Raw genomic sequence first — 26,177 nt, 5'->3', positions numbered from 1 at the left:
CGTTTTTGAACGTATAATATACTCCCTCCTATCCTTTCTAGTTTACATATAAGTTTTATGTGTAGTCAAAGTATATCTACTTTGATCAAAAAGGTATCAACATTCAACAACGCCAATCAATATTGTTAGATTCCTACGTACTCCTAGATTTGTACTCGAGATGGTTTCCAATTTGACTATTGACAAGATTAATAGTACATGAGATGTATAATGTGAAAATTATATCATTGTAAACTCCTTTCACATGCGAATTTGACCGTATGCTTTGTGTAAGTTGCATGTCATATATTATTACTCTAACACTTGGTCAAAGTTAGCCTCAAAAAACGCATTAGACCCTGTATGCTTTGTGTAAGTTGCATGTCATATAGGAGTATTATTACTCTAACATTTGTGTAAGTTGCATGTCATATATTATTACTCTAACATTTGGTCAAAGTAGTATAGTGGAAGTGGATCCTCTGACGTAGGTATCCCTGCCTTACCCTCCCTTTCGGTCACTTACTGGCGGACCCCATGCTTGCTAGGCCCCGCATGTCAGTTACTCAATGGGTTTGGCCACGTTAGGGGATCCTCATCCGTAGTATACTACCTCTGTTTTTATTTACTCCGCATAAAATGGAGGGAGTGGTGGTATAATAAATGACGTGGGCGGGGGAGGGGGAGGGACGTCGGTTTGCTCTCAACTGCGGTCCCACAAGCGAGCGAAAACGCAAGACGAAGCGCGTTCCATTCGGTGAGCGACGTGGAGGGTCCAGCGTGCCGGGCTGCAACAGAACACGACAAGAGCGATGTACATTCAAAACCGATTGACCGGTCATCACCGGAACCACTATTCACACCAGAACCTTCGCTGCTCGGCCTACGCCAGCCACTGCCCTAAAACCACACCAGATCTCCAGCCCACCCCCCCACCTTTCGATCCCCTAGCCCGCATCAAGCGTCCCCTAGTTCACTAGAAAGCCATGGTGCGCCGCAAGATCACTTACTACAAGATGCTGACGCCGGAGCGCCGCGCAGAAATCGCGGCGGCGGTCGGCGCCACAAACCTCCGTTCCCAAGCTCGCTTTGTGGCGGGCCAATCCCCGAGTTCTCTGGAGCCAAGCTACGAGGAGGAGGAAGCCGATCCAATGTTCATGGCGGAGGTCGCGGCGCAGAAGGCCCCCGATGGGTATGAGATGATGGACGTCGACTTCGTGCCGGCGTCCGAGTCCCCCATGGTGCAGGCGGACCAGCGGTTTAACATGGCGATACTAAAGGAGGACCGGGAGGCAGAGGCTCAACTCGACGCGGAGCGCGCGCATGCCGCTGCCATCGAGGCTCTCCTGCAGGCGGAACCGGATGTCGTGGATGTGAACCGGGCGGCGGAGGCTCAACTTGAGGCGAGCGCGCGGATGCCGCTGCCATCGAGGCCCTCCTGCAGGCGGAACCAGACGTCCTAGACTTGAACCGGGCAGCAGAGGTTCGACTTGACGCAGAGCGCGCGGATGCCGCTCTCATCGACGCCCTCCTGCAGGCGGAACCGGACATCCTGGACTTGAACCGGGCAACGGAGACTCGACTCAACGCGGAGCGCGCGGATGCCGCTACCATCGAGGCCCTCTTGCAGGCGGAACCAGACGTCCTCGACTTGAACAGGGCTGTGCTCTCGTCCGTGCAGAGCGCCCGCACGCTCCGCTTGAATGAGTAGCTGGAGGCCGAGGACAACCACGATGCGGAGACACACGTCGGCAGCGACGACTGGTTCGCACCGGCAGCCAAAGATGACGAGGTCGTCTCTTTCTGTGAGCAGTGATAGTTTTTCTTTATGTTGTTGTTTTTATGGATCTTTTGCTGTGTAAAAACATATATTTGTTATGCAAGTCGCCTGACTTGGGTCAGTCTACCATTTCAGGCGGTTGGATGAATATCCTACGTCTCCTAACCCTTCTTTCCTTCTTCCTCACCTCTTCTTCTCCCCCAACATACCACCGCACGGGCCGTACGGATACTCCCCAACATGCGGTTGGATAAACATACTCTATGAACGAAAATTATGTGTCAGCGATAGGATGGCTGAGTTTGGTGTGTTCCCATGCGACATCACGTGTCAGTGAGGGTGCGTTCCCTTGGTTGGGTTTGCGGCGTGCAGGAGCGACCGTGTGAGGGTGCGGTGCGACCGCGATAGCCGTGCGCAAGTGTACCTCCTCATTTTGAAAACTTTAGGCAAGCTTGGAAAAAATATGTGGTGAAGTTTGGCAATGCAAGGCCTAGACCCAAACAGGATAAGTACGTACGTACTAGGAGTACTAGTGTTAAAAAAGAAAGGCTGGGTTTTCCTTCGCGGGATTTAATCGATACAAATCCTTGTTTCACGTGTCAATTAATGCGTATTTTTTCTCCAAAGACCAAAGAGCTAACCATCTCACTCCTCATCGCTTGATTAATGCAGCGCTATGCAAACCAACCTTCTGACGTCCGCATGCATGCAGGGGATATTAATGTCCTTGGTTGCTAACCCCATCAATTTTGCCTCGATTAGTGTTAGTGGCCCTTTGCAAATTGTAATTTTGATATACTGGCCTTGTGTACAAAAAAATGGAGGTAGTAACTATATTTGACTTCCTTCCCCATTGCGGTGACGTCGACGATATTTTTTTGGTGGTTTGGCAAAGTGCGTTCGACGGAGAACACCATTGAGGGAGACCACGGTAAGTCGTTCGCAAGTGCCGCCTGCAAGCCGAGACAACCGCCTTATTTGCATCCAGGAAGTCCTTTACTAGTACTACTATAACTAATGCAGTGAGATGGCTTCTCGACGAAGACAATGGAGAAGCGGAGTCAGCGAAGAGTGAAATGATGGTTGCTTCGTCCGTGCTTTTGTGATTTGATGCCTCACTACTTTGTGATTTGTGATAGAAGGGACAGGGGAATAGAATCTGTGCTCTATACTGTACTACATGCGTCCAAGCATGGGATAAAGAGGAGAGACATTGCATTTTTCTATTCCTTCAATAAATCAATCAGGGAGCTTCGGTTCCATCTTTTTGGCTTTGGCAACACCGTCCACAATGGTTCCCACGATGCCAAAAGCTATTTTCACATTTGGCTAAACATTGTGGATGCCCTTAACCATACCACTTAGTTTTGCTCCTGTGTGCTATCTATACAAATCTCAATTATATTGATCTAAAAAATTATAGAATCAAGATTAGTAAAAAGGAGGTGATTTTGCCGCGCGGATGGCGGGGGAGGTTTCTTATTTTTGGAGGACGTTGTCCTGGCGGTTTGCTAACATGCGGTCCCACGTGTCAGTGCTTTACCAAGCCGATCCGCGTCCCACATGAGGCAGAACAACGGCAGAAGCAACACGTGGTTAAGTTGAAGAAGATGAGGGAGAAGCGGATTCAGCAACGAGTGAAATGATGGTTGCTTCGTCCCTCCAACTTAACCGCGGGAAAAGTGCAGCTTTGTGATTTGATGCCTCATTGCTCATTACTACACCGGCGCCATGACTGGGGTGCTTCACCCCGGCTGCTTTGCACTGTATTCCGGTATGGCACGTGGACCCGGTAGCTTGATGTCCCACATGTTGGACAAAGGGACTAGAAGATTTATGAAAGCGAGCGCTCCACTCTTACGACGGAGGAGTAGACGACACGACGACCTAGTGAACTGTCACTTGTACTGTATAGTACTATAGTTTTGCTGTTTCACACGATCCATCGATACAAACCCGATTAAACAGGAAAGGGCGGGATTTTTCCCGCGCGGTAGATGATACTGGCCATACATTTCAAAGGCAATTTTAATGTATGCAAACTGAATAATTATAAGTAACAATATGATATCTAGTAAAACTAAAAACACATATGATTTATTGTGTTAGAGTGTAGTAGTAGTGCTATATTGCATAGTTGTTAGATGTAACATGCGAGAACGTGTAGAGATGTAGTTTTGGAGGGCCTACAGAGAGAAAAGCGTAATATGGTCACCGAACTTCAGAATAAGCTGATTACGGTCACTATATACGTTTTGCAGTGATTATACGGTCACTTGCTCACAGCTCAGCATCGGATTGCACTCTGTTGACCGGCCAAATAGTCTACGCGGCGCCATGTTGACTAGTTAAACTGACCACGTTCGTTGTGGGTCCCACCTGTCAGTTCACATAGGCAAAAGGTCAGATAAACACAAATTTACGCAGGCACGACAAGGCTCCAACCCGTGCACGGGAATCACCTAGTTGTGTATGTGTCTGTCAGGGCCTGATGTGTGCGAATGCACATGTAGGTTGAGCACTTGAGCGTGAGAGTGTGTGTTGGTCGTGTGGTGTACTGGTGTGTGCATGCATGCGTGCGTGTGTGCGTGTGAGTGTTGCGTGCGTGCGTGCGTGGCTGCGTGTGTACGTGTGAGTGTTGCGTGCGTGCGTGGGTGCATGTGTTTGTGTGAGTGTTGCGTGGATGCAGTTCATGTGCATGCGTGCGTGTATGTATAATCACCACACCAGCTCCTGTGTGTTAAAAAGACGGCTCATCATACCAATACAAGGCCACCTTGTCCGCTGTGCCCGCGGTCATGACTTCGAACCACCGTCCAAATATTTTTTTGTCGTTTGTTTTCATTCTTACTAGCAAGATGCCCGTGCGTTGCATGTAACATCAAGATGCATTTGTAGGACTTGTTTATCTTGTGAGAGAAAAGGATGAACGAGGGAAGGCCTTATTTGCAAATGTGGAGAGGTGTGTGGGTACCTTTTTGCAAAATTGCCATAGTTTCTTTCCTATCCGTCAGATAAAATCAGACGACCTATATTATAGGACGGCAGGCACACTATCATCACCAACTCTGTTTTTATAAGAGTGTATTTAATGTATTTTCTAAGAGTGCATATGTAGAGTAGATACAAGTCGACAGGTGGGCACGATGGTAGTGAGATAATGTGATGCAACACTAGAGGTGCCACATGGAGCGTTTAACTGGTCAACTAGTCATGTCATGAGCAAATATAGAGTTGTACGGTGAGCCCGTGACTGCATAATAACCACTAAACGTAAATGGTGACCGTAATGAGTGGATTCTGAAGTCCAATGTACGTATTGTGCTTTCGCTTCAAATACAATGATCGTCATTGCATATATCGCGAGAGAAAGATGAAACATGCGTGAATTTTCTGGGGGCTTACTTTTAGAGGACCTAGAGATAGTTTTGTGTGCATACGTGAAAGGGGCGTACAGGGGGGTATGCGATGGAGAGAGAGATGCTCTTCATTTCTCTTTATTATGACTAACTTTGTATATAGTATAAAAATATACAAATTCACAGTGCGGAAAAAATATCATTGTGGGCACCATGCAATGCAAATTAGCGTTCGTACTCCTCCATATAACTTTGTAATGTTGTATATATGTAGAGACTCTAAAATAATTTTTTGGCCACAGTTTATTCAAAAGGAATGTTGTATGCGAAATAAACGTGAAGAGAGGGCTTTTTAGATCAATGGGGTACGTGATGTAACATGTGTGAATGTGTAGTTGATGCATTTGGCTGGGCCTAGAGAGGTATGTGTGTGTATTACGTATTTGAGAGAGGCATGGATAGAGGGGCCGACGGGGGGTGGGGGGTGGTGGGGCATGGGAGAGATAGCACGATAAATGAGAGTGGTCTAGAGAGAGAGAGACGAATATGACGTCACGACAAGAGATTCCATTCCCTTGAGTGTGTATATGCAAGGGGGAGGGAATAGAGGCACCAGGAGAAATTTTCTGTGTGTGTGGTGTTTGTGTTGGTATGTGTGGGTGTGAGAAGATAATGAGACATGGGGGCAGAGGGTGTGTCACCGCGTGAGGTCCGGTGGGTCGAGGTGAGGCCCTTCGTTCTGTTCCGTCCTACGCCACATTGGTCGGCCCGTGATGCATTTAGGAAGACCCATGGATGACTAGTCGTACAAGACAAAGATAGCAGAATTGTGAAGGACTCTGTGTCCACTGACAAAGCCGGCTAGGATTTGTAACCCTAGGTTCTCAGACTAAGGTAACCCCTTTATCTCTGATATTACTATTCATCCAACCTAAATTTAAGGGGCATCGTATAGAATGCTCTGCTAGAATCATACTCGTCGATTAGGAAGAGAGGTGTGAGACAGTGCGTGAGAGATAGGCATAAAGATAATGTGTGTACATGAGACACGTAGGCAGGTCCATGTATATAGAAAGGGTCGATGAGGATTGTGCATGTGTATGTTTGCGAGAGGAAGAGTGCTTCTGATAAAGGTTAGTGAAAACAGTTGTAAATGGTTACAAGAGGGCGGGAGGGTTAATCTAGAGCATGTGTGCGAGAAAGACACCTCGGAAGAGAGTGTGTGAGCATGTGTGAGAGACCACCGATGGAGAGTGAAACTACACGTAAAAGACTGCTCTACACATTGATTAAAGATATAAATTGTATCCAAATATTAGGATGGGATCATGATATTTGCAATTCACGTAAGGCGCGGTCATTGATCCATCAGACATCTAGATTCTATCGAATTTTAGCATGTCTATGTTATTATTCGACACAATTGATCCACATAGTTAGTATTTTAAACTCCAGACAATGCATCACTTTAGCAATTGAATATAAACGTGAGTATAGTTCATGTTGTGTGTGTAAAGCACATTATACATACGAAAGTTACACAATAGACATTATAAATAGCTACTACCTATGAACTACCATACATTTGAATTCAACTTAAGGTGGTTTAAAAAAATCAAATTCAACATGAAGTCCATTCAATTATTTGAATTTGATATCATGGCATTTGTAAACCATACCTAAATTATGGGGGCACCAATCTTTGCTCTGATTTTGTACATAATAGCATATGTAGTCGTGTACAAAATAGATTCAAATTTAGCTCCTCCATTCCAAAATAATCGTAGTTATAGGATTTTCAAGTGTCAAAATTTCAAAAAGAAGCGGATAATTTAATGAGGTTTTCAAACATACAAGGTCAAATATAACGTTGTATATTTAGGTCAATCCTCATAGTTTAAGAGTACTCTAAACGTGAATGCTTGTGTTTCAAAATTTCGAACGAAGCGCCAAAAGAGCCTCTACTCGCCCGAAACCGCGTGAGACCAATGTTTGGTAGTACAAGGAAATTGCTTTTCTAATAACTTCGACCTGTGAAACCTACCGACCCGACGTCCAAAGGTCTAAACTGGGGTAGGTTTGTAGCTTCATCTAGACGCCACGCAACCACATCCGAAAAACATTCATACACAATGGCCGCCTAAGCACACATGCGCGCGGCCAAAATCGCTCCCACCCACTATTTGGGACACATGGGATTACCATCCTACCCCCGACCCGCAGTAGGTCCGAAATTTAAGAGGGGGGCAAAGTTTGTACTTTCCCCAAATTTCAAACAAGCGCGTCCCATTTCTGTTCAAAAAAGCAAAAAACAAGCGCGTCCCAGACCGAAACATGGTTCCCCCACCCGTCCGATTCCCCATTCGTACTCCGTGGGCGCCAAAACTACCTCTCCACCAGCCGCGAAACCCCGACGTCCTCCGTCCGCCACCCCATCTCACCCATCAACTGCCGCCCTCCTCCATCACGCCGGAGCCGATACCCCGACATCGTCGTCCACCGCAACCTCAACCGCAACGCCCTCCATAGCTAGTAGTTGAAGCCGAGGCCGAGCCGTCCGTACCCGAGCCAGTTCAACCATGTCGTCATGCGCCTCACCGCTGCCACTCCAACTTTGCCACCCTCCACCGCACGAGAGTTGTTCCTGCTCCGCCGTCCTTCGCCGCCTCGGATCTGCTTCCCCTCCGCCGACATACGACCACGGCAACACAGTCAACAATTTGGCCATGGGTTCGTCCAAGCCTGCACCCTCCAGAACATCGGTTTCCCCGGTAAAAAGAAGAAAATCGGCGCGACTTGTGGAGGTGACCACACCGGCAACCGAAAAAGGTACTCCTCTTCCCTTATTCGTGCAAATCTTACGTCTCTGCTTGCACGGTATTCATCCCACAGAAGACACTAGTTGACCGCTTCTTCTTGATACTAGATGTTCCTAGTAACTCATGATGCATAAGGTTTCTCCTCATATACTATTTCACCTTAGCTAGAGGTCCATCGCCCCCCTGAATTTCAATTTTTGGCCACTTGATTCCCAATTAACGGAAACATTCCCCGGCATAACAGGCGCTAGTACGCCTATTACGCCGGGGAAGCAGCGCCTTGGTGTTTATCTTAGGGGCGTGTGCGGCCTAGAGCTACTTGCGCCTGATCTGGAGGTCGGCCGGGATTAAAGGGATGGCCTGGGGGCGCTGCCAAGCACGGCGGTGGCGTGAGGTCGATGGGAGGGCGGGGCGGCGGAGGCAGGGGTCTGGGCCGATGGTCGCTGGCGGTTCGAGAAAGATCGTCAACAGTGACTAGCGGGAGGTAGACGAAGGCCATCTGCCCGTTCCTTATAGATCGGACGGTTCATTAAAAAAATCGACTGACCTATTTATTCTCAGTCGACTGTTATCTTAGATATGACTACATGTGGTGGTGTGCTGGAGGAGTACCTGCATTTCCTATGCTCATATATTACAAAATCATACAGAGTAGAATCTAATTTTGTTTGCCATGCAATGTTGTAGAGCTATCATATGTCTCCTGTCATTTATTTTTCAGCCACCTGCTATCTGCTACTTTTACAGTGCACTAGTTCTGCACACACTTCACCCTTACTCTTACTGTTGTGTTTTTATGCAAGGGTATTTCAGACTCTGCTGCCATGAGAGAAGCCAAAAAGAAAAGAGAGAAGTCGCTCCAGTTTGGTGTGCGGGTAGGCAAGACACGTTTCAGCGCTACAATGGGTGCAATGTCAGCAGATGGAGACGGTAAACATAGCTCTGGAGTTGATGACCTCGCTCGCAATGAACCACCATCCCAGGTGCTTGCTTTAACTTCGCGGTGTCATATGTGGTTGCATGTTCCATATGGTGTCTAGCTTGTATTCAAAAGGCCGAAGTCGATAAGATAAGGAAAGCTATTTTTTTACATGAACCACCATCCCGTGAGCACCAGAAGACAAATAGCTAGTCAGGGCACTGGCCGAGCCAGTGACAAGCCCAGCAAAGATAGGCATCACCTGGAAGCCAACTAAAAAGCTGCGATGGTGGCGAAGCAGCCCGCCTCCCACCAGGCTCTCAGGTCCTAGATGATCATGCTCACCACTCCAGCCGGATGTCTAGCTTGTATTGCTTCCAATTTGGTTAAATTGCATCTGCTTAGCTTACACATTATACCTTTGAATATGACATGCCTTTCTATTTTTGGTACATACTAGTACATCTGTGTATTAACCATGTTCTTACATCAAACTAATGTTCTTGTGTATCCCTCATCAATCACTTATGACGAGGCAGGCAGGCAAGGGGACTACTCCTCATTTAAAGAATGCAGCGTCAGCCACCCAACATGATTCTCAAGAAACAGAAATGCTAGATGAAGATAGTGAATGTAGCTCTGTAGTTGATTACAGCATTTCCCCTACACTAGCATCGTAGGTGCTTGCTCTAACTTGGCAGTGTGATATGTGGTTGCATGTTGCATATGGTGTCTAGATTGCAATTCTTACAATCTGGTTAAACTGCATGTGCTAGTCTGCTTAGCTTATACATTATACCTGTTAATGTGACATGCCTTCCTATATTTAGCACATAGTACATCTGTCTATTAAGCATGTCCTTACATAAAACTATTATTTTTGTATCCCGCATCAGTCAACATGACGAGACACCTTTAGTATATGCAGTGCGATATTAGTTGCATCTTTCATATGATTTATAGCATGCGCTGCTTCTAATTTGTTGAAATTCCATTTATGATGGGACGCTTTTAACTTGGCAGAGTCATATTGGTTGCATCTTTCATGTGGTGTCTAGCTTGCATTGCTTCTTATTTGCTGGAATGGTTTCTGCTTAGTTTACACAAACAGTTGTGAACATGCCATGCCGTCCTGTTTTTCGTACATATTCCATCCTGGTATCATGTGTTTGCCTTACATCAAAGTAGTGATTGTTAGTATCATGCATGGATGAGTTCTGAAGAGAGAATTTTATTGCTTTTTCTTGTCGGTTTTACTTGACAATTCAAAATCAATAAAGCGGAAGGAAGTTAGCAAGGCAGCGGATAAAGGTGCTCCTTCCGAACGGAGGGCCTCTACAGTTTCTACTCCTCCACACCCCCAAGATGATTTCCAAGACAACACATGCATAGACACTCAACAAAGCTGTGTTTATGATGAGCATGTCTCCCCTAGTGCAGCATCACCGGTGCTCCCTCTAACTTGGCACTGTTATATGTGGTTGCATGTTATGTGTGATGTCTAACTTGTATTGCTTCTAATTTTGTTGAATTCCATCTGCTTACTTTACACATTATACTTGAATAAGACACGTGTTCCTGTTTCTAGAACATACACTATCTGTCTATCACACCATGTTCTTACATCAAATTACTACTGTTGTGTAACCTGCAACAATCACTTATCATAAGACACGTTTGACTTCGGAGTGTGATATAGGTTACATCTCACATTCTTTTCTAGATTGTATTACTAATTTGTTGAAATGGCACTTATAACGAGACAATTTTAACTTGGTAGAGTGATATTCGTTGCATCTTTCATATGGTGTCTAGCTTTCATTGCTTCTAATTTGTTGAAATGCCTTCTCCTTAGTTTACACATCATAAGCTGTGAATATGCAATGGCACTAATGACGAGAGACCTCTAACATGGTAGTGTGATGTTGTTTGCATCTTGCATATGATTTATTTCTTGTACTGCTTCACATTTGTTTAAATGCCATTTATGATGAGACACTCTTAACTTGGCAGAGCGATATTAGTAGCATCTTTCATATGGTGTCTACCTTCCATTGCATTGCTTCTAATTTGGTGAAATGTCTTATTCTTAGTTTACACATCATAGTTCTGGTTATCTCTTCCGTCCTGTTTTTCATACATATTACATCCTCCTATCATGTGGTTGTCTAACATCAAAGTTCGGTTCGTCTGCATCACGCATCAATTTGTTCTGAAGAACTAAATTGTTATTCGTTTTTCTTGTCGGCTTGACTTAACATGGCACAGAGAAAGAGGAAGAAACACAGAATGGCAGAGAATGAGAAGCGGGTGAATCCTGCAGATTCTGCTGGTATTGATGGTGCAATAGAAGGTCAAAGTCCAGCAGAAAATTCGACAAACACGACATCCCATGCTACATGAGTTGCAAAAAAAGACAACCAGAAACAAATAGCTGCCACCAAACAAGCAGAGACAGCCCTAGTTCTTGCAACACCTACCACAGTACTACCAGTTGCAGCACGTACTCGCGTGTCAACTGAGCTAGCAGCATGTTCCCAAGCTCCCTTGCCACCTGAGACTACTTTCCAAGCACTCTTGACACAAGACGAGTTGGCAATATCAGATGAACCTTGTGAGCTTCAACAGCAAGAAGGTAGTTGCTGGAGTCAAGTTACAGTTGCATGCTTCTTTATATGTAGTCTCACAGTTTGATGTACACTAACACTTCCTATGTTTGTTGTTGGACTAGCACCCAGGCGCAAGAGGAAACAAACATCAGGGATAATGCTCGATAGGTTAACTAAATCTAGAGGAGGAAGAATGGAGATCCGTTTTGAGGCAGGTTTAAAAAGGCCACGTGATGCTACAGAGTCAGCCAAGTTAGTTTCAGAGGCAACGGTTGCTGTTAGGTGTCATGTACGTATCCTCCCAACATGGATTCAGTACAGGAATGACAAAGAAGAAACCCAGTTCAACATCTTCCTCGACCATTTATCTGTAAGTATGGTTATGTATGGAAACTAGTAATATCGTCTTGCTCTATCCAATACTTTCTAGGTTGCTGATAATGAGACTTCCATAATTTTTAATAGATGAGGTTCAAGTTGGATAGCCAAGATGATGCAACCAGACAAGCTTGCACCCATGTTTTCAAGTCTGCTCTGCGACAGTATCGGTATAACTTGAGGAAAACTCACTTTGAAGGCAAGGCTAACAGTGAACTTGCCCAAACATCTCCAGTGGAAAATATATCTGATGAAGACTGGAGAGGCCTCGTTAAACACTGGTCTGATCCGAAGTATCAGGTACATTATATATATGTCATCAGATCACATGTTGAAGTCCTATTTACGCATGTGCCACACAAATCTATCTTCTTGTAGGTGAACTGTTCAAAGAACAAGTCCAACCGTACGAAAGTGAAATTCCAACAGACGACAAGATCTCGTAGCTATATTGCACACTGCGAGGCTCTTGTAATTAGTTGTTGTTTCACTCTTTTCGCTGTACCATATTATCAGATCTATATTGACTTGTTCCAAATGCAGAGGAAAGCCCGCAAGGACCAAAAAGTACCTGAACCAAATGCTGTGGAAATCTTCAAGGACTGTCACGCCAGCAAGAAGAAGGGCATGACTACACCAGTCAAAGCCGCTGTTGTAAGTCCTTAATCCTCATGCCTTTTAACTACTACTTACTCTGACTTGTGCCTTGAACTGCATGGTTTGCAGCCAATGTCTATTACTCTTTTCAATTTTATACACAATTGTCTACAAGGTTTAAAAGAGAGGAGTGATGTTCCTTTGATCTTGACCCGTAATCTAGTTCCGTGCTGGACTTGCCCACACAACGTTACAATTGCCCGTTTGTCTGTTCTCAGTTCTTTTGTGATATGAATGATGTCATACTATGCTTACCGTATTATAAACTTCATCTCTTTATCCTTAGCCCTCAATACAATGGGAAGAAATAGACAATGCATTAGCGATGGTACATGGTCATATGTTTGGAACCTGGTTTTATTATGTACTTTGCAATAAAATACAACTAATATTTTACATGGGTTCACTAGAATAAGTTCTGTATATAGACCAAAGCTATTTTGTTTGTTTTTGCTGCCTCCTTAATATCTTCTGTTCTGGTACTACTAATGTAAAACCTCAACTTTTCAACGAGCTATGGAAAAAATGGTGGAACCGCCACCTTCTGAAGGTGGCGAGGCAACTATAACCGCAATGTTAGCTCTTGCTGCAGTGGGTCAGTACCTGTCCAGTAACAGTGCCAAAAGCATGTTCCTGCATAATACTGGGTTGGTTGTTAAGGCAATATCGTCCAAACTGCCTCATGATCAAGATATGCAAGCTCAAAGCAATGTTGTATCTGCGCTCCAGACACAAGTCCATTCCCTAACAGAGACCCTTAGTGAAACAAGGAGAAACATTGCTCAATGTCGTCAAGATATGCATGGTTTTGAAACCAGACTATCAGACATTTGCTATGTTGTTCAGGAGCCTTGGGGAAATGAAGGCGAGGGTTATGGTGCTCCATCGGACAATACAACATGAAAATGTAACAGTCAGGTCAAATGAACTGAGCTTCTGAACTTCTGGTGGTGCATTTATTTGCTAGACCGTTAAGTTTTATGCCAACCTTCCTTTTGTTATATAGTTGTAATTTGTTTTGGTGCGATACAAAATTTATTCTTAACGTGCAGCCACCGCATGTAGAAAATAGCAAGCCATTTTTGTATAGTGTAGAGTGTTCCCTATATTTGCACTGGTGGCGATCTTTCATGCCGAGTGGATGTAATCTGTGCAATCGCCTTAATAGCCTAGCGTTAGTTTTGGCCTTATTTATTTCCCAGTCTTCTTTTTCCCTGGTTTGCTAGTGGCCGCAACTACCATGGGCCATATACGTGCCGTAGGATCCATGGGTCTCCTACGGGCCGTCGATAATGGGTCTGTAATCGATGGGCCTCGGGCCGTCGGATAAATGGGTCTACATGGGCCATAATCGGGCGTAATTGGTATCGGCCCAGCACGGTAACAGGCCGTAGGACAGCAAAGGCTTAATTCTGTCACGGGCATAACAGGTCGTTAATGGGCCAGAATATAGGACAGGCTAGAAACGGCGCAACGGGTTAACAGGCTAGAAATGGGCCGACTCTTGCCATGGGCCGAATTTGGCCCATTAGGGTAACAGGCCAGTAACGGGCCGACTCTTGCCATGGGCCGAATTTGGCCCATTAGTGGAACAGGCTAGTAACGGCCGACTCTTGCCTTGGGCCGAATTTGGCCCATTAGGGGAACATGCCAGTAACGGGCCGGAAGTAATCGAGGGCCAAAAAGGAGCCCAAGAACGTATGGGCCGTCAATAGGCCGAAAGCTAACACGGGCTGGAAACGGCCCATGTAAATCACGGCCCGTTAACGAGTATAAAGAAAATTACTGTTCATTATGGGCTAGAGTCACCGTGGGCCTTACCTGGGCCGGCCTATTATGGCACACGAAAATCTTGTGGGCCTTTACCTGGGCCGGCCCATTATGGCCCGCGAAATCTTGTGGGCCTTTAGCTGGGCCAGCCCATTATGGTCCGCAAAATCTCGTGGGCCTTTAGCTGGGCCGGCCCATTATGGTCCGCAAAATCTTGTGGGCCTTTAGTTGGGCCGGCCCATTTAAACTTGTTGGGCCGTGCCACGTGTCGACGTATCATAGGCGCCTTCTGTCCAGTGAGTGGATGACATCTGTCCCGATGATGAGCCGACACGTGTTTCCTCTAGCCGATGATGATTTTACACGTGGAAAATCCCCATTGGTCGGGGCTGTTAACGGGTTATCGGATCCAAAACCCGACCCGATAGCTTAACGGCATTCCGTTACGGTGGATGCCACGTGTCGCTCACCCTTGACGAAAGCACTTCTGTGACACACGATTTATCGTCATGGAAGTGGACACTTTCGTGATGATAATTTTGGTAATGTCATGGAACACTTCTACGACAGCACATGTATGACTATCTTGATTCTATCATAAATTTGTCATGGATGTACATGCATGACAAAAAAGCGACCTATTGTGACAAACACGTATCATCACAGAAGTGTATTATTTTTGTAGTGCACCAAGATTGCAATGTAAACTCTTTGTTTTCCCTTCGTAACATTTCGGTCTCACCGAAATGAGCGATCGGTCCCACCGAGTTTACCTGACCAACTCTCTGGTTAGCTTATTACCAAAATCGGTCTCGCCGAGTTTGTGTAATCGATCTCACCGAGATTACGTTATGCCCTAACCCTAATCATATCGGTCCTACCAAGTTGCATGTCGGTCCCACCGAAAACCCTAACGGTCAGTAGCTTTGCTGAATCGGTCCGACTGAGTTTAACCATTCGGTCCCACCGAGTTTGGGAAGTTATGTGTAATGGTTAGATTTTGTGTGGAGGCTATATATACCCCTCCACCACCTCTTCATTCGCGGAGAGAGCCATCAGAACGAACCTACACTTTCAACTTACTTTTTCTGAGAGAGAACCACCTACACTTGTGTTGAGACCAAGATACCCCATTCCTACCATCTGAATCTTGATCTCTAGCCTTCCCCAAGTTGCTTTCCACTCAAATCTTCTTTCCACCAAATCCAAATCCTGTGAGAGAGAGTTGAGTGTTGGGGAGACTATCATTTGAAGCACAAGAGCAAGGAGTTCATCATCGACACACCATTTGTTACTTCTTGGAGAGTGGTGTCTCCTAGATTGGCTAGGTGTCACTTGGGAGCCTCTGACAAGATTGTGGAGTTGAACCAAGGAGTTTGTAAGGGCAAGGAGATCGCCTACTACGTGAAGATCTATCGCTAGTGAGGCAAGTCCTTCGTGGGCGATGGCCATGGTGGGATAGACAAGGTTGCTTCTTCGTGGACCCTTCGTGGGTGGATCCCTTCGTGGACTCGCACAACCGTTACCCTTCGTGGGTTGAAGTCTCCATCAACGTGGATGTATGATAGCACTGCCTATCGAACCACGACAAAAACATCTGCGTCTGCAATTGCGTTTGAATCCTCCAAACCCTTCCCTTTACATTCTTGCAAGTTGCATGCTTTACTTTCCGCTGCTCATATACTCTTTGCATGCTTGCTTGAATTGTATTAAGATTTCTTGACTTGTCCAAAGTTGCTAAAATCTGCCAAGAACTAAAATTGGGAAAAGGCTAGATTTTTATTTGGTCAAGTAGTCTAATCACCCCCCCTCTAGACATACTTTTGATCCTACAACTCTCTTCTGTGACAACACTGGAGTCATTGCCCTTGCCAAGGAGCCCAGGTTTCACAAGAAAACCAGGCATATCAAGCGTCGCTTCAACTCCATTCGTGAAAATGTTCAAAATGGAGACATAGATACTTGTAAAGTGCATACGGACCTGAATGTCGCAGATCCATTGACTAAACCTCTTCCACGAGCAAAAAATGATCAACACCAGAACTCTATGGGTGTTCGATTCATCACAATGTAACTAGATTATTGACTCTAGTGCAAGTCGGAGACTGTTGGGAAATATGCCCTAGAGGCATTAATAAAATGGTTATTATTATATTTCCTTGTTCATGATAATTGTCTATTGTTCATGCTATAATTGTGTTATCCGGAAATCGTAATACATGTGTGAATACATAGACCACAACATGTCCCTAGTGAGCCTCTAGTTGACTAGCTCGTTGATTAATAGATGGTTACGGTTTCCTGACCATGGACATTGGATGTCATTGATAACGGGATCACATCATTAGGAGAATGATGTGATGGACAAGACCCAATCCTAAGCATAGCACAAGATTGTGTAGTTCGTCTGCTAAAGCTTTTCTAATGTCAAGTATCTTTTCCTTAGACCATGAGATTGTGAAACTCCCAAATACTGTAGGAATGCTTTGGGTGTGCCAAACATCACAACGTAACTGGGTGGCTATAAAGGTGCACTACGGGTATCTCCGAAAGTGTCTGTTGGGTTGGCACGAATCGAGACTGGGATGTGTCACTCCGTATGACGGAGAGGTATCTCCGGGCCCACTCGGTAAGACATCATCGTAATGAGCTCAATGTGACTAAGGGGTTGGTCACGGGATGATGTGTTACGGACCGAGTAAAGAGACTTCTCATAACGAGATTGAACAAGGTATCGGTATACCGACGATCGAATCTCGGGAAAGTGCTATACTGGTAGACAAAGGGAATCGTTAATCGTATACGGGATTGATTGAATCCTTGACATCGTGGTTTATCTGATGAGATCATCGTGGAACATGTGGGAGCCAACATGGGTATCCAGATCCCGCTGTTAGTTATTGGCCGGAGAGATGTCTCGGTCATGTCTGCATGATTCCCGAACCCGTACGGTCTACACACTTAAGGTTCGATGATGCTAAGGTTATAGGGAAGGTTTGTACGTGGTTACCGAATGTTGTTCGGAGTCCCGGATGAGATCCTGGACGTAACGAGGAGTTCCGGAATGGTCCGGAGACAAAGATTTATCTATGGGAAGTCCTTATTCGGTCACCGGAAGTGTTCGGGGGTTTATCGGTATTGTACCAGGACCACCGAAAGGGCTCCGGGGGTCCACCGGGAGGGTCCACCTGCCCTTGAGGGCCCTATGGGCTGAATATGGAGGGGGATCCAGCCCCTAGGTGGGCTGGGCGCCAAACCCCCTAGGGCCCATGCGCCTAGGGTTTGGGGGAACCCTAAAGGGGGTGCCCTCCTTGGCTTGGGGGGCAAGCCTCCCCCCTTGGCCGCCGCTCCCCTCTAGATCCATATGGAGGGGGCCGGCCCGCCTCTCCCTTGCTCCTATAAATAGAGGGGAGGTGGGAGGGCAGCCTCACCACATCCAAGGCGCAGCCCTCCCCCTCCCCAACACCTCCTCCTCCTCCCGCGACGCTTGGCGAAGCCCTGCCGGAGTACCACGCTGCTCCACCACCACCACGCCATCGTGCTGTTGCTGGACGGAGTCTTCCCCAACCTCTCCCTCTCTCCTTGCTGGATCAAGGTGTGGGATATGTCATCGAGCTACATGTATGTTTAACGCGGAGGCGCCGTTGTTCGGCGCTTAGATCGGAATCGGCCGCGATCTGAATTGCTTCATGTACGACTCCACCGACCGCGTTCTTGCAACGCTTCCGCATCGTGATCTTCAAAGGTATGAAGATGCACTCCCCTCTCGTTGCTAGTAAACTCCATAGATTGATCTTGGTGATGCGTAGAAATTTTTTAAATTTCTGCAATGATCCCCAACAATTTCTTGGGTAGCCATACTTTTGATTCTTATAATGCTATGATAGATTTGTTTGGCCCATCACCTCTTTTGGTTAATGGAACTATTTTAACTTTGGAACATGTAATGCAACGGCTTGAAATTATTGAAAATAAAGTTGCCACCGTAGAGTTAATTGAAAATTTGGATAGAAAGATCCATAACCAAATTACCCAATACGGATCTAAGGTAGGAGTTGCTCTTAAATTTTTTTTAAAGAAAAGGGACCTATGGTTAATGAAAAGATAGATCAAGATTCCACTAGGATTGATAAAATTGAGGATATTATTACCAATCTAGGGTTTGCTTTTTCTTCCGTGAAAAACACTCCTCCTAATTCAAAGATTGCCAAATTGATGTATGTTCCTAAAAATAAGGATGAAACTTCTAGTAAGGGAAATGCGGACCTCAAATCCATAAGTGTTCACCCCAACTTTCTTACTATCCTTAAGGAACCTTTTGATACTAATGATTTTCTCGATTTCGTGCCTAGAAGTTTGATAATTAATAAAAGGAGGAAACTCCTAGGGGTTATATGTGTCTTATTGAAGGATTGCCTACTAAAGATGGAAATACCTAGATCTATCCTCGCTTTTATGCCTAGCTAGGGGCGTTAAACGATAACACTTGTTGGGAGGCAACCAAATTTTATTTTTATTCCTTGCTTTTTGTTCGTGTTTAGTAATAAATAATTTATCTAGAATATGTTTTGGTTATGTTTTTTCTGTTTAATTAGTGTTTGTGCCAAGTAGAACCGTTGGGAAGACTTGGGGAAAGTCTTTTTGATCTTGCTGTAAAAAAACAGAAACTTTAGCGCTCACGAGAATTGCTGCCATTTTTATTGGAGAGTGCTATTTAGTTAATTATTTTTGCAGATGATTAATAGATAAATCCCTCACGTCCAGCAATTTATTTTAGAATTTTTGGGGTTCCAGAAGTTTGCGTTAGTTACAGATTACTACAGACTGTTCTGTTTTGACAGATTCTGTTTTTCGTGTGCTGTTTGCTTATTTTGATGAATATATGGCTAGTAATGGAGTTTATAAACCATAGAGAAATTGGAATACAGTAGGTTTAACACCAACATAAATAAAGAATGAGTTCATTATAGTACCTTGAAGTGGTGTTTTGTTTTCTTTCTCTAACGGAGCTCACGAGATTTTCTGTTAAGCTTTGTGTTGTGAAGTTTCGAGTTTCGGTAAGGATTTGATGGATTATGGAACAAGGAGTGGCAAGAGCCTAAGCTTGGGGATGCCCAAGGCACCCCAAGGTAAAATCCAAGGACACCAAAAATCCTAAGCTTGGGGGTGCCCCGGAAGGCATCCCCTCTTTTGTCGTCGTCTATCGGCAACTTTACTTGGAGCTATATTTTTATTCACCACATGATATGTGTTTTGCTTGGAGCGTCTTGTATGATTTGAGTCTTTGCTTTCTATTTTACCACAATCATCCTTGCTGTACACACCTTTTGAGAGAGACACGCATGAATCGGAATTTATTAGAATACTCTATGTGCTTCACTTATATCTTTTGAGCTATATAGTTTTTGCTCTAGTGCTTCACTTATATCTTTTAGAGCACGGTGGTGGTTTCATTTTATAGAAATAATTGATCTCTCATGCTTCACTTATATTATTTTGAGAGTCCTTTAGAATAGCATGGTAATTTTCTTATGATATTATAAAGAAAAAAACTTTCATATAAGTGCATTGAATACTAAGAGAAGTTTGATACTTGATGATTGTTTTGAGATATGGAGATAGTGATAACTTGTTGAGTAGTTGTGAATTTGAGAAATACTTGTGTTGAAGTTTGCAAGTCTCGTAGCATGCACGTATGGTCAACGTTGTGTAGAAAATTTGAAACATGAGGTATTATTTGATTGTATCCCTTATGAGTGGCGGTCGGGGACGAGCGATGGTCTTTTCCTACCAATCTATTCCCCTAGGAGCATGCACTTAATACTTGGTTTTTGATGACTTGTAGATTTTTGCAATAAGTATGTGAGTTCTTTATGACTAATGTTGAGTCCATGGATTATACGCACTCTCACCCTTCCATCATTGCTAGCGTCTTCGGTACCGTGCATTGCCCTTTCTCACCTTGAGAGTTGGTGCAAACTTCACTGGTGCATCCAAACCCCGTGATATGATACGCTCTATCACACATAAACCTCCTTATATCTTCCTCAAAACAGCCACCATACCTACCTATTATGGCATTTCCATAGCCATTCTGAGATATATTGCCATGCAACTTTCCACCGTTTCATTTATTATGACACACATCATGATTGTAATATTGCCTTGCATGATCATGTAGTTGACATCGTATTTGTGGCAAAGCCACTGTTCATAATTCTTTCATACATGTCACTCATGAGTCATTGCACATCCCGGTACACCACCGGAGGCATTCATATAGAGTCATATCTTGTTCTAGTATCGAGTTGTAATCATTGAGTTGTAAATAAATGGAAGTGTGATGATCATCATTAATAGATCATTGTCCCAAGAAAAAAAAGCCAAATAAAAAAAGAAGGCCCCAAAAAATATAAATAAAAAGGGGCAATGCTACTATCTTTTTTTTCCACACTTGTGCTTCAAAGTAGCACCATGATCTTTATGATAGAGAGTCTCTTGTTTTGTCATTTTCATATACTAGTGGGATTTTTTCATTATATAACTTGGCTTTTATATTCCAACAATGGGCCTCCTCAAGTGCCCTAGGTCTTCGTGAGAAAGCAAGTTGGATGCACACCCACTTAGTTTCTTTTGTTGAGCTTTCATACATTTATAGCTCTAGTGCATCCGTTGCATGTCAATCCCTACTCCTTGCATTGACATCAATTGATGGGCATCTCCCTAGCCCATTGATTAGCCGTGTCAATGTGAGACTTTCTCCTTTTTGTCTTCTCCACATAACCCCCTTCATTATATTCTATTCCACCCATAGTGCTATATCCATGGCTCACGCTCATGTATTGCATGAAAGTTGAAAAAAGTTTGAGATTACTAAAGTATGAAACAATTGCTTGGCTTGTCATCGGGGTTGTGCATGATGAGAGCATTCTTGTGTGACGAAAATGGAGCATGACAAAACTATATGATTTTGTAGGGATGAACTTTCTTTGGCCATGTTATTTTGAGAAGACATGATTGCTTAGTTAGTATGCTTGAAGTATTATTATTTTTATGTCAATATTAAATTTTTAACTTGAATCTTTCGGATCTGAACATTCATGCCACAATAAAGAAAAATTACATTGAGAAATATGTTAGGAAGAATTCCACATAAAAAATTCCGTTTTTATCATTTACCTACTCGAGGATGAGCAGGAATTAAGCTTGGGGATGCTTGATACGTCTCCAACGTATCTATAATTTTCGATTGCTCCATGCTATTATATATTGTGTTTTGGATGTTTAACGGGCTTATTTATATACTTTTATATTATTTTGGGGACTAACCTATTAACCGGAGGGCCAGCCTAAATTGCTGTTTTTTGCCTATTTCAGTGTTTTGCAGAACAAGAATACCAAACGGAGTCCAAATGGAATGAAACCTTTGGGAGCGTGATTTTTGGAACAAACGTGATCCAGAGGACTTGGAGTGGACGTCAAGCAACCAACGAGGAGGCCACGAGGCAGGGGGCGCGCCTACCCCCCTGGGCGCCCCCTCCACCCTCGTGGGCCCCTAGTGGCTCCACCGACCTACTTCTTCCTCCTATATATACCTACGTACCCTGAAAACATCGGAGAGCACCACAAAAACCTAATTCCACCGCTGCAACCTTCTGTACCCATGAGATCCCATCTTGGGGCCTTTTCCGGAGCTCCGTCGGAGGGGGCATTGATCACGGAGGGCCTCTACATCAACTCCATGGCCCCTCCGATGATGTGTGAGTAGTTTACCTCAAACCTTTGGGTCCATAGTTATTGGCTAGATGGCTTCTTCTCTCTCTCTTTGGATCTCAATACAAAGTTCTCCTCAATTCTCTTGGAGATCTATTCGGTGTAATCTTATTTTGCGGTGTGTTTGTCGAGATCCGATGAATTGTGGGTTTATGATCAAGATTATCTATGAACAATATTTGAATCTTCTTTGAATTCTTTTATGTATAATTGGTTATCTTTGCAAGTCTCTTTGAATTTTCAGTTTGGTTTGGCCTACTAGATTGATCTTTCTTGCAATGGGAGAAGTGCTTAGCTTTGGGTTCAATCTTGCGGTGCTCGATCCCAGTGACAGTAGGGGAAACGACACGTATTGTATTGTTGCCATCGAGGATAAAAAGATGGGGTTTATATCATATTGCATGAGTTTATCCCTCTACATCATGTCATCTTGCTGAAAGCGTTACTCCGTTCTTATGAACTTAATACTCTAGATGCATGCTGGATAGTGGTTGATGTGTGGAGTAATAGTAGTAGATGCAGGTAGGAGTCGGTCTACTTGTCACGGACATGATGCCTATATACATGATCATACCTAGATATTCTCATAACTATGCTCAATTCTATCAATTGCTCGATAGTAATTTGTTCACCACCGTAATACTTATGCTATCTTGAGAGAAGCCACTAGTGAAACCTATGGCCCCCGGGTCTATTCTCCATCATATAAGTTTCCAATCTTCTTTACTTCCAATTTATATCATAAAAATACCAAAAATATTATATTATCATCTCTATCGGATCTCACTCTTGCAAGTGGCCGTGAAGGGATTGACAACCCCTTTATCGCGTTGGTTGCGAGGTTCTTATTTGTTTGTGTAGGTACGAGGTGACTCGCGCGTGGTCTCCTACTGGATTGATACCTTGGTTCTCAAAAATTGAGGGAAATACTTACGCTGCTTTGCTGCATCACCCTTTCCTCTTCAAGGGAAAACCAACGCATGCTCAAGAGGTAGCACACCACAGGCGAGAGAGATAGCTACAAGCAAGGAGGGATCAACATCGTCAGTGTCGGTGCTAAAATCGGCAAATCTCAGGTAGGTTTCCTGAGATATAGGTCAAGGAGCAATGGTAACGGGGTACAAAGGGAGACAATATTTACCCAGGTTCGAGCCCTCTCAAAGAGGTAAAATCCTATGTCCTGCTTTGATTATATTGATGTGATGGAGTATAGAGTACAAGATGCACTTCTGGGAAAGGGCTTATAGGTGACCTTAAATTAGTGGCGGGCGTCAGTTTGCACCTGTCGCTGGTAACAGCAGCCCAGATTTATGATGGGGAAAATGTTACCTGTGACGGGCACAAAGTAGTGCCCACCACTGCTAGTTGAGTTATCAGTAGTGGGCATTTTTTTATACATACCCGCCATCGTTATTTTTTGGTAGCGTGACAAATCTGTCAAAGTATACCAGTGGCGGTCCCCAATGCGTACTCACCACTGATAACAAAAGAATAGCAGTGGCAGGTGCTGTTTTGTGCCCGCCACTTCATTTACCTCTGGCTGGCCAAAGGTGACACCCGTCAGTCAAAAAAAAATTCCAACCCGCGCCAACCAGCCCACCAAGGCCCGCCAAAATGAAAAGATAGAGCTAACCCTATCCTCTCCCATCCATCTCTTTCTCTCTAGCGCCACCTCATCTCATCTCTCTCCTCCCAATCCCCTCATCTTCGTCTGCCAGATCCACCGCGCCCCTCCCCTTGACATATCTCCCTCCTCAAATCCCTCCCGACTCTGCTCTCATCTGGCCGACGCACCGACGCCCCTCGCCTCTCTAGCCAGCCCTGTCCCACTTACGCAGCCTGATTCCGGCGAGGCCCGATGTCTACCGCCACTGCGTAGCACAACACGAGCTTGCCTCGTTCCACTACGTCCTCTACTTCGGCTGGATTCACCGCTCACATCCAGCACCGCTCACCCGACATTGGCCCGTGGCTAGGGTTTCGGCTCCGGCAACGACGGCCATGTCCGGTGAGTTCACCCCCTCCCCTCCTTCCTCCTATCTCTCTGTCTTCCTCTCTCTAATTTCCTATCATTTCTTCTTTTCTTTTGTAGTAGTAGAGGGGTGGGTGTGGAAGTACTGAATCACCAACGCCAGGGAGATTATGCTCGGGTGACCCTGCACTGTAGCCGAGGCCATGGAGGTCCTCTCTCGCCCATCTTCTACTATCTTTTCCTGCAGCTCCTGATGTGCTTCAATACGATTTGGAGTTCATTTCTTATGTTAATTATAGGTTAGTTATATTGCTTGGTTCCTAGGTTCAACAGTTTACCGATTTTACATGTGATTCAATATGGCAGCATGAATTTTACTTGTGATTCAAACAGGGTAACATTGATCAGGACATCAATATCATTGTTACACCCACAACCCCTGCTGCTATACACAGTGGACCAATTACTAGAGTTCGCGCATGCCAATTGAATTACCAGGTACTTTCATTTCTTGGTTACAATTCTAATGTTCTTGAGAATATGATGCTACCTAAATTGGATACATTTGTGTTGATTACTAATGAAGGGCCTAGCATGGACAAAAGGGATGAACACTGGAGCAGAAACAAGCATGGAGATGAAGGCGCGCGTGAAGGGAACCAGAACGGCGTTTCTAGTGAAGATTTCAGTACATTGAAGCCTCCTTTATGACATACAAGGACATGGACGAAATATACAAGATTCCCTTTCATAAATTTCGTCCATAGCTTATAATAGGTGCCGCGTCACCTTATTTTTGGGCCAGGCCCATATAATTTCGAAATCCTTGAGTATAGGCTGTTTTTAGAGTCTGTATGTGTGGGGAAACAAGAGTTAGGGTTGGTTTTGGACCCCTGCTCCAAGGGGTCACGAAATTCCCCCCTCTTCCTCCATATATACAACCCTTAGGACATCGTGTAGACTTTTGATTTTGCATAGATTAAAAGCTTGCCATAGCTGCAACTTCGCGTACTTCGTTTGTGTTCAACGACCAGACTAAGACGTCACGGATCCCCACCTTAATCAATAAATCTTTCATCTTATACTCACAATATCTAGATTGCAATCTCAGTTTCTTGCTTGTTCTTCGTTTGCTTGCAGGAATAGACCCTCGTGGTCAGGTTGATCGTGCTCCGGCATGGTCAATAACCTCTCGGAATTGGTTTAGCAATTGCTAAGGCACGAGGTCGTCGCATGTTCGTAGTTGGATTGTCAAAGTCTACTCCACCGAAAACGATAATCACCATCTCACTACTAGAAAAAGGGCTGCTAGTGGCGCACCTATTTTCGCTACTAATGGCGCACTACTGGTGCACCACTATCATCACGCCATTAGAATTTTTTGCGCACCGCTGGTGCGCCATTAGTATGGCCCACGGTGCGCCATTAGTATCTGGTATACTAATGGCGCACCACATAGAAGTGCGCCATTAGTAACAATTTTTTTTCAGATTTTTTTTAATTTTTTTCAAAAAATTTCATTTTTTTTTTCATTTTTTTCTTAATCTGAGATCATTATGTCTTAATAACAGCTCACTTCACAGGCACTTGTTGATATATCTAGCATATCAATCCTATTATACCTTGTTGATGTCTAGGACTTTGTTCATGTTCATGACTATGATGAAATTTTGAAAAATATTTCAAACTTCCCGGTCATATTACGTATCATTTTTTGAAAAAAAAATTAAAAAAAATTTCAAAACCTTTTTTTTGAATTTTTTTGCCTCTAGATCTTGAAAGCCCCGTAACTTTTTTGTGTTAGGTTTTTAGGGATTTTGAAAATGTTTAACGGGGTTCCCAACAACTAGACCACATATCACATGGCAAACTTATTTTCTTTTATTTTCTCGACATTTTTATCATTTTTTTTATTTTTTTTAAAACTGAAAAGGCGGTCCACGGGGGGGAGGGGGGTGCATTCGATGGAAGCCGGGCAAACTAGTAATGGCGCATCGTGGGGTGGTGTGCCATTAGTAGTTAACTACTAATGGCGCACCACCCCACGGTGCGCCATTACTAGTTTTGAAAAAAATATAAAAAAATTTGAAATTTTTTTGAATTTTTTTCGAAAAAAACTTAGTAATGGCGCACCAGTGGACAGTGGCGCACTGTCCACTGGT

Source organism: Triticum dicoccoides, chromosome 3A (genome assembly GCF_002162155.2).
Source record: "Triticum dicoccoides isolate Atlit2015 ecotype Zavitan chromosome 3A, WEW_v2.0, whole genome shotgun sequence".
NCBI classification, from domain to species: Eukaryota; Viridiplantae; Streptophyta; class Magnoliopsida; order Poales; family Poaceae; genus Triticum; species Triticum dicoccoides.
The sequence above is the reverse complement of the archived record's forward strand: the minus strand, read 5'-3'. Positions refer to the sequence as shown.